The following is a 9,282-nucleotide window of genomic DNA, read 5'->3' on the forward strand; positions in this document are numbered from 1 at the left end:
TTAATTTTGGAATGCTTCAAGAATTTGTGTGACCTCCTTGCGCCGGCACTATGCTAATTTTCTCTGTATCATTCCAATTTTAGTATATGTGCTGCCAAAGCCATGACTTCTCATAAATTTTCTCTCCTAGAAATAAAAGAATAGTGTCTATGGTAATAGTGCACACTGGGCTTACTTCCTTCTGAACAACTATAATCTCCAAGGCTTTGCCGATGGGGAGTGGAATTGTCACAATTTGTATCTCAGGAGACTGCCTTGTGCCAGGAATCCAATCTCGTCTGAAGGATGAAGTCTGAACTAGCTCAATATTACCTTTTTTTTTTTTTTTTTTTTTTTTGGTTTTTGGTTTTTGGGTCACACCCAGCGGTGCTCAGGGATTACTCCTGGCTGTCTGCTCAGACATAGCTCCTGGCAGGCACGGGGGACCATATGGGACACCGAGATTCGAACCAACCACCTTTGGTCCTGGATCGGCTGCTTGCAAGGCAAACGCCGCTGTGCTATCTCTCCGGGCCCTCAATATTAGATTTTAAGCTCTGCTTCCAGCCCTACCATATCTCGAAAAATAAATATTGTGGGTGCAAAAAAAAATTTGTTTTTTTGGTTTTTGGGCCACACCCAGTGACGCTCAGGGGTTACTCCTAGCTATGCACTCAGAAATTACTCCTGGCTTGGGGGATTATATGGGATGCTGGGGATTGAATTAAGGTCCGTCCTGGGTCAGGCACATGCAATGCAAATGCCCTACCATTGTGCTATCACTCCAGCCCCAGAAAAATATCTTTTTTATAAGGGGCAATTGTGGTCTCTTCCAGAGGCTTTCTTCTTTCATGGAGAATTTTTTTTCCCTTTGAGGTGGGAAGAGCTAATCTTTTTCCCAGTTTACAATGTCAACCTCTCTGTCAAATAGGCTTCCTTATATCTTGGCCCTGAAGCCTGAAGATCCTCGATGTATATTGTGAAGGTAGAAATTCCCATCTCAAGAATTGCTGTTTGGGATTAGAGTGATAGGACACAGATAGAGCTCAGGCCTTGCATGAGGCTGTCCCAGGTTCAATCTACCACCACATATAGTCTCCTTGAGCCCATCAGGAGTGATTCCTGAGTGCAGAGCTTAGAGTAAACCTTGAATATTGCTGAATTTAGGACCCCCCCAAAACAAACAAACAATTCCCCTCAAACCAAAAAGAATTCAAAAAGTTGTCTTTTGTTCACCTACTATCATTACCAACATGTGAATACAGTCTTAGACCAGCCAACATGATGCGCAGTCAGAAGTCTGCCAAAAGACAAAAACTTTATTCATTAATTTACTTCAAATGTAGACCTTTTCTTTGGAGGGGAGCATGCTCTGTCAAAACTATAAACATATAAAATTCATTCTCAAATAGTAAAAAAGTTTCACAGACACAGTTTCACAGGGCTGCCTGAGACTCTGAAAGAATTCAGAATTTCTTTTTATTTTTTGATTCAAATGTCAACATTGTTTTTCCTGGATAAGGCGTGTTGGGCCACAGTCTGCAGAGTTCAGGGATTATTCTTAGGGCTACGCTAGGATCACTCCTGGAAGGAATGGCACGTGGGAAACCATATGCAGTGCTGGAGATTGAACTAGGTGCAAATGCATGCAAAGGCAGACATGTCACTTACTATGTTTTTGGTGTAGAAATATCTTATTTAAGTTGACCAGTAGGGCTGTGGAAGTCAGTTATGCAGGTGAGCGGGAATAAGATATAGGAAAATAGCAGGTGTTTCCTCCTCCTTGCCTCAGGTGTAGCTTCATAGACCAGCCCAGGGGACATCCTATAGCAGGTGCTAGAAAGAGGTCAGTGGTCAGCCCACCATCACAGACACTACCTTGGAGCTGGACGAAGGCAAGTGAGTGGAGGGACTGAACAACATTATTAAAAATTAACCACTCTAGACTCTTCTGCTTCTAGAAGTCTCCATCATGGTATCTGAATAACCCTGGTCGGAATAACCCTCATAATCTAGGCTTTACATATGAACAATTGGACTTGCTAATCAGCACCATGAGTAGGCAGATAAAGTTTGGGGTCTGCCAGCAGTGATCCCTGGGTACAGAGTCAGAGATAGCCCCTTTCCATTATCTCCCTGGACTTTGGGAAGGCAGGAACAGGAGTGTCTTTGAGGCAAATGTCTGCGGTCCCATTTCCTGTGTGTGAAAGGAGACAGCCTTCACCAGCCACCCTTCTGGAATGCCCTGATTCACCTGGGACACCCAAGCACCTAGAGGCTGATTCATCTCTTTCTTCAACTATTCATGGTCCAGTCAGCAAGCAAGAAAGAGGGAAGCTCCTTAAGAGAAAGAGTGGGTGTGGGAGGGGACACTTAAAGGAAGTGACCCTTAAATAGAATAGGCTGGCCGCCAGATTGAGGGCACCCACAGAACATTCCCTGTGATTCCAGGACCCCCATCTGGTCTACACCGCATGGTCACTATTTCTGTTACAGTGGCTATTTAGCAGCAAAGTTGGACAGGCTGAGATTTGGTGGCGGCGACTATACCCTACCAAGGGTCCAGTCCTTTACACAGAAACTATGAAAGGGATGTAGACCGAAAGTGGGGATCCTTGGAGGTTGAGAGAAAGTAGGTAAGCCTGGTCATCATGGTTCTGGACCTTGTTTTCCTGTTCAAGGGCAATCTAACTCAGGGCTAAGCAGCAGGAAAGCTGGGGGTTCCACCCTGTGAGGCAAATATTTCCCACCTGAGATCAGAGTCCAGTAGTGGGAGGTGTTTCCAGGTGCCCCAGATCGATCAGCTGCTGTGAACATACACAGTACTCCAGGGACTCTTGCTATCAGGTTTCAGTTGACACCTAGCTTTGTGCTGAAACCAGTAAAGATGGGTGAATTCCGTGAGATGCAATAAACCAGCAAGTGCTAACAGTCCCAACATGTGTCCACAATTGTGCGAGGGACTCTCCAAGAGAACACTTTGACTCTGATTGATTTTGGCTTCAATGGTGCTGTCTCCATTGACTAATCAAGGGAATCCCCTACTGAGGGGCACTGGTCCTCAGAATGGGTCCTCAGAATCAGCATTAGGATCCTGAGCTTGTCTTCACGCAGACTCTTTCATTTACTAACCCTGAATATCGGAGAGAGGAGAGAGGCCATTATATGTCAGGTGCAGGCGTTTGAAAGCTCAGTGTCTTTTTTTCCTTGCTCGATCATGACAGAATTGATTTTTCAGAATGGAGAGACAGTACAGTGGTAAACCACTTGTCTTGGATGTGGCAGACCTAGCATTTGCTCTCCCTGAGCCCTGCCAGAAGTGAGGCTCTCCCTGGTACAGAGCCAGAGGTAAGGCCTGAGCACAGCTAAGGATAGCACAGCCCACCTTCCAAAAAGTGATTTAAAAAAAAAAAAGGGAAATAAAAAAGAAAATAGAAATAGAAAATATTGATGGATACAGAACAAGAAAGGACAAGAGCTATTTTACAAAAGTCTGGTAATATGTATTTAGGTAATAAGATAATGAATGGGTTTTGGTTTTGTAAGTCTGTAGTCAAAAATAAAGTTCATTGACCATCTTTGATGGATATATACATTTGTCAGCATTATTATGGAAAGGATGAAAATGTCTCAAGACTTAGAAATATAAATTTCATACAGAGCAGCTATCTCATTTCTGGATATTTAAAATTCCATTTTTTATAAAGTGAGGAAATTTCCATTATTATGAAGAAATAGATTTCCACCACCCCCAATCATTCACGGCAGCATTATTTACAACACCCAAGAGTTGGAAACAGTTGAAATTCCTTGATATATGAGTGGATGAAGATGATATAATTTGTCTCCAAAATGAAATGGAATACCACTCATTCGTCAAAAAGAAAAGGAAAAAATCTTGCCACTGGCAGCATCATAGATGAACCTGGAAGGTGTCATGCTTATAGAAATAAGTCAGGGGGCCGGGTGGTGGCGCTGGAGGTAAGGTGCCTGCCTTATCTGCGCTAGCCTAGGAGACGGACCGCGGTTCGATCCCCCGGCGTCCCATATGGTCCCCCAAGCCAGGAGCGACTTCTGAGCGCATAGCCAGGAGTAACCCCTGAGCGTTACCGGGTGGGGCCCAAAAACCAAAAAAAAAAAAAAAAAAAAAAAAAAGAAATAAGTCAGATAGAGACAGATATTATGTAATCTCATTCTGATATAGAATGTAAAGAAAAAATAAATAAGTGCACTAAATAAACTTTCAATAAGAATATGAAACATAATTTTCTCTAAGAATTGGTGGTGCTGGATATTATTATTCATCAAGAATCCATGATCTGGGCCCGGAGAGATAGCACAGCGGCATTTGCCTTGCAAGCAGCCGATCCAGGACCAAAGGTGGTTGGTTCGAATCCCGGTGTCCCATATGGTCCCCCGTGCCTGCCAGGAGCTATTTCTGAACAGACAGCCAGGAGTAACCCCTGAGCAATGCTGGGTGTGGCCCAAAAACCAAAAAAAAAAAAAAAAAAAAAGAGAATCCATGATCTAACAATATTTTCTGAAAATAGAATGTAAGTGAACTCAGGATAGTGAATTTGGTAAAATTGTATTTGCTGAACTCAGGATAGTGAATTTGGTAAAATTGTATTTGCTTCTATGTATCATTTTAGCAAAGATCAGGAAATTTGAGTCCCTCTATAATGTAGAAAAGATGTATCTGTATTTATCTAAGTCACTAAAACCAATAGTACCACAGTATGGGACCTAAAATAAAATGATGAAACATATAAGAAGTTAGAATGGTGAGAGAAAACTGGAGTAAGAAATCAGAGGAGGGATGATGAAATTGGTAAGAGAGCAGCGAACACCTGAAAACCCATTATAAATAAGTATGTAAAACATAATATCTAAATAAAAATAAAAAAACGGAAAGAAAAAAGAATATGAAACAAAAAATGAACTTCCAATAAGATTGACAACTGGTTACCAGAGGGACAGGGAGAATGAGTCTTTCTCATAAGTCAAACAAAAGCATTTGATTTTGTGGTTAAGGATGAAATTGGAGTTTTTTTAGTGGTGAATTCATGGATTATGAAGATGTTGATTTATAACGAGGCACATCTGAAATGTGCACAGCATTATAATGCAATAAAAATGCAATCTTTCTTTACTTTTCTTTCTTTCTTTTTCTCTTTTTTCTTTCTTTTTTATTTTTTGTTTTTTTTAGGCCACAACTGGTGACACCCAGGGGTTACTCCTGACTCTGAGCTCAGAAGTTACTCCTAGAAGGGTTGGGGGACCCTGTGGGATGCCAGAGACTGAAGTTGGTTTGGTCGTGTACAAGGCAATTGACCTACCTGCTGTACTGTATTTTTGGCCAAAAATACAATTTTCTTTGGCAAAATAAAACTGCTAAATTTGATGCAGGATTCAGGAATTTGATGTACAAATGCAACTTACAGCAGAGTCCACAGCCAGTAAATATGAGCAGGTATTTGCTTTTCTATGCAATTTTTGCAGTGAGATATATTAAGGTTTCCTTTGCTGATTTCTAGGATTTCCCATATATGATTTAAAAGGGGGGGCAGTCTGCAAAAGCATGCCTGACTTTCAATTTGTTGGGGTTTTTGTTTTGTTTTTGTGTTCGCTTGTTTTTGTTTTTGGATCATACATTGTGATGTTCAGGGGTTACTCCTGGCTATTCTCTCAGAAATCATTCCTGGCAGGTTTGGGGCACCATTTGGGATCAAATCTAGGTCTGTCCTGGGTCAGCCACATGCAAACCAAACCCATACTGCTGTGCTATTGCTCCAGCCCCAACAATTTATTTTTCACTACCCAGAATCTCCGAAGTAAGTCTCACTGAATTTTAGTTCACAAGAGCAGGACTTGGCCTAAGACATAATATTTTCTCTCTCTTGATTATGATAGATAGTAGATATCCCCCCAAGATTTAATAGTTAGATATGTAGGTAAAGTTAGTTTGGCTGAAAATTATAGCCAAAAATTACAACCAAAATATGTCAAGGAAGGTCTATGGTGAGAATTTGTTGCCTTCATGAAATGAGTTAGTGCTCTGGGGTTGGGAGATATAGTTCAGGGGTGCTTGTCTTGCACATAGGTAACCTGAGATTGATCCTTGCTATCACACATGAAGGAAAAAGGAAGGAAATTAGTGAGTGATCTTTATGAATGAAAGTCTGATCTTACATGCTATCATGGAAAGCCTGCATGAAAATCTCCCTTCCTCCCATCTGCTTACCTTGAACTCAATTTCTTTGATTTACCTTCCTGTCGTATCAACCTCCTGCCCCCTTTCCTGCCTCCCTTTTCTATTCTTCCCTATCTCAGCTCACTGATTGCTTCTTCAAGAAGCCCTGTCTTCCCAGAAAAGTGCCTCACCAACAAAACATGTTGGCAAAAATTCACATCATCGTGGTGACATCAACTTCTGAAAGGTACAACTTTTTTTTTTTAAGATATAGACCCAAAATCATTGATTTCTTTTTTAAAAAGTACAAAGTGATTTTAATAGACAAAGGGAATTCTTTGCAGCATGGTGCTGAATGGTACAACTTTTTAAGGACTTTTTCTTTGCAAATTCATTTGTCATGAATGAAACAGGGTTGGACGGTCTCCTAAACTTTCAAATCTCTCCAGATGGTAGAGAGAGCATCTTGCAGAAACTAGAATTGCTCAGCCTGTCTCTGGATAGGGGTGTGGAGGGAATTAGGTATCTACTCATTTATCAGGTGCTTGTGATGAAATCTTGTGATAAATCTTGAGAAAAGGTGGGGTGAGGGTCAAGTGGAAAGATAATAAATATGAATAAGAATATTTGGGAAATTTAAATAGCAGGTGGATTTTGAGCTGGCCAGGTAGGTAGCTGGAGGCAGGGTTGGGAGTCACCCAACTCCATTGGTTTGAAAGAAAGAAGGAATTTTCCACCAGTGTAATGAGACCTGATGCCTCTATACTGACCTTTTCAGATGGAACGTATCAGGAAAAAAAGACTAGACTGGGAAAGACTAGACTACAGAAAGACCCTGGCCTGGAAAACAAGAGGACATGGTATTCAGTGCTAGTCTTGTATGACTCTGAATTTACTCAGAGTTTTCAGGGTGCCTGATAGAACCCACCCTCTGCAGAGTACTTGCTAAACACCAGATGCTCTGGGTCACTAATTCTTTTCATCCCTAGAGTTACTTGGTAAGGCAGGAACTTCAGGGATTGTCTCTAATTTAGAGAAAAAGAAACCAAACAACCAGGAAGTGTTGGACTGGTTCAGGTGTTGAATCTTGAATTGTCATAATTTTTTATTTTCAGTGTTTGGAATTAAATCCAGATCTTATGCATGCAAGGCATGTGCTTTATCACCTAGCTACACACCTGGCTTGAAAATTTGGTATTTCAAACAGCCACCATTTATACTCTGTCTCATGACCTTGGGAACAGGAATTTGGGAGGAGAGAGTGGTCACTCTTTAGCCTTGCATGTCTTTCATGTAACTAACCTGAATTTGATCCCTGGAAACCCATATGATCTCCTGAGCACTGTCAAGTGTAATTCCTGAGTGCAGATACATAATAACTCCTGAGCATCACTAGATATGGCTCCAAAACAAAACCAAAAATCCCCTTAAAGCAGGGGTGTGGTGTCCTCACAAATTATTCACTATTGCTCAGGAAGTGAAGCGTCCTACCGGATTGCAAGTTCTGCCATACTTTTTTCTCAGCTGCTGGCAGCTTGTTGGAAACAGTTGCTAGGCTAGAATATAAGGGGTGCCTTCCTTTTTGTCTATTCCCTGGGGTTTCTTGTATTCTCAGCAGCAGAGCAATTAAATTTTAGAGTGGCTGAAATTGGTGCTAAGTCACTTGGCTCATCTCTTGCTCTCAGTTGAGGAAAAGGCACAAACATTACCTCTCCATGAGAAGAATAAAAAGTAATTCTCTTTGACCTGCCACTATGGGAGGGATTAGTGTGGGATTTAACCCAGAGATTAATGTGGGTCTAGAATGGACTCTTGAGGGTCAAGTTCCATGCATTCAGGGAGGGCTGCCTGAAAGGAAGGGCCTTTCATAGTCTAGGTTAAATGGAATAGCCTGGATTAGTCCTGCTATTGTACATGAATAGACACATTCTGAACTGGGATTTGGACTTGGGATCTTGCACCCACCACTGATGCCCATTGTGTCAATGTTATTTGTTTTCAAAATTAGAATGAGCAAAGGCAAGTACATCCTGCCTCATGACTCACAGTGCATGTGGCTTTCTGGAACGCAGGTCTCAGGACAGAAGGACACAGACCTTTCAATGCCATGAGCCCTGGCTGATTGGCCATTCCATGGAACCTGCTTAGATATTAATTTTTAAAGCATTTTTATATTGATAAGGTTATAAGTGAAATGTTAACTTTCCATAGAAACTGACTCCCCACCATGCTCTCCAAAGCTGTTACTGAGTTTGCCTCATCTTGATTTTAAGACTCAGTGCATTGATTGGTTCTAAAATTATGGTTTGGGAGGCTGAAGAGATAGTACAATGGGTAAAGAACTTGTCTTGGATGCAACCAACCTGAATTTGATTCCTGGCAACCTCATGGTCTTCTGAGCATTGTCAAATGTAATTCCTGAGTGCAAACCCATAATAAGTCCTGAGCATCACTAGTTGTGGCCCCCAAACAAAGCCAAAAAAACCCTTAAAGTTATGGTTATGAAAGTTAAATTTTGCTGTGACATTTTGTGTCTATAAATCTGACTTGATGAAATTGTTATTCTTTTGTTCCATGCCTAGATACAGGTATCTTCCAAATTCATAGTATTATTTATTTGTTTTTCCAGAGTCAGGTTTTTAATTTATACCATTGAGTTACACTCCTTCATCCTTTGCTCAATTATTTAAAAAGGTTTTTTCCAGCTACTTTTTTCTTTTAAAACATTTACATGTTGGAGCCAGAGATATAGAACAGCAGTAGGGTGTTTGCCTTAGACACAGAAGGTTTGAATCAGGGCATCCTATATGGTACCCTGAGCCTGCCAGGAGCAATTTCTGAGTGTAGAGTCAGGAGTGACCCCTGAGCGCTGCTGGGTGTGACCCAAAATCAAAACAAAACAACAAAAAAAATCCCACCCCAAAACATAAAACATTTACATGCATATTATGAAAATAATGACAAAAAGTAAACAAGTTAAAATTGGTAAAATAGGGGCCGGGCGGTGGCGCTGGAGGTAAGGTGCCTGCCTTACCTGCGCTAGCCTAGGAGACGGACCGCGGTTCGATCCCCCGGCGTCCCATATGGTCCCCCAAGCCAGGAGCGACTTC

General features: G+C 41.5%; 1 non-coding gene across 1 annotated transcript; it reads right to left on the bottom strand.

Moving 5' to 3' along the window:
• On the bottom strand, nucleotides 1–103 carry LOC126026891 (U6 spliceosomal RNA). Its single transcript, XR_007502088.1, has one exon. It is a non-coding gene; the product is annotated as a U6 spliceosomal RNA (small nuclear RNA).
• Nucleotides 104–9,282: the final 9,179 nt, after the last annotated feature.

Source organism: Suncus etruscus, chromosome 13, assembly GCF_024139225.1.
Source record: "Suncus etruscus isolate mSunEtr1 chromosome 13, mSunEtr1.pri.cur, whole genome shotgun sequence".
NCBI classification, from domain to species: Eukaryota; Metazoa; Chordata; class Mammalia; order Eulipotyphla; family Soricidae; genus Suncus; species Suncus etruscus.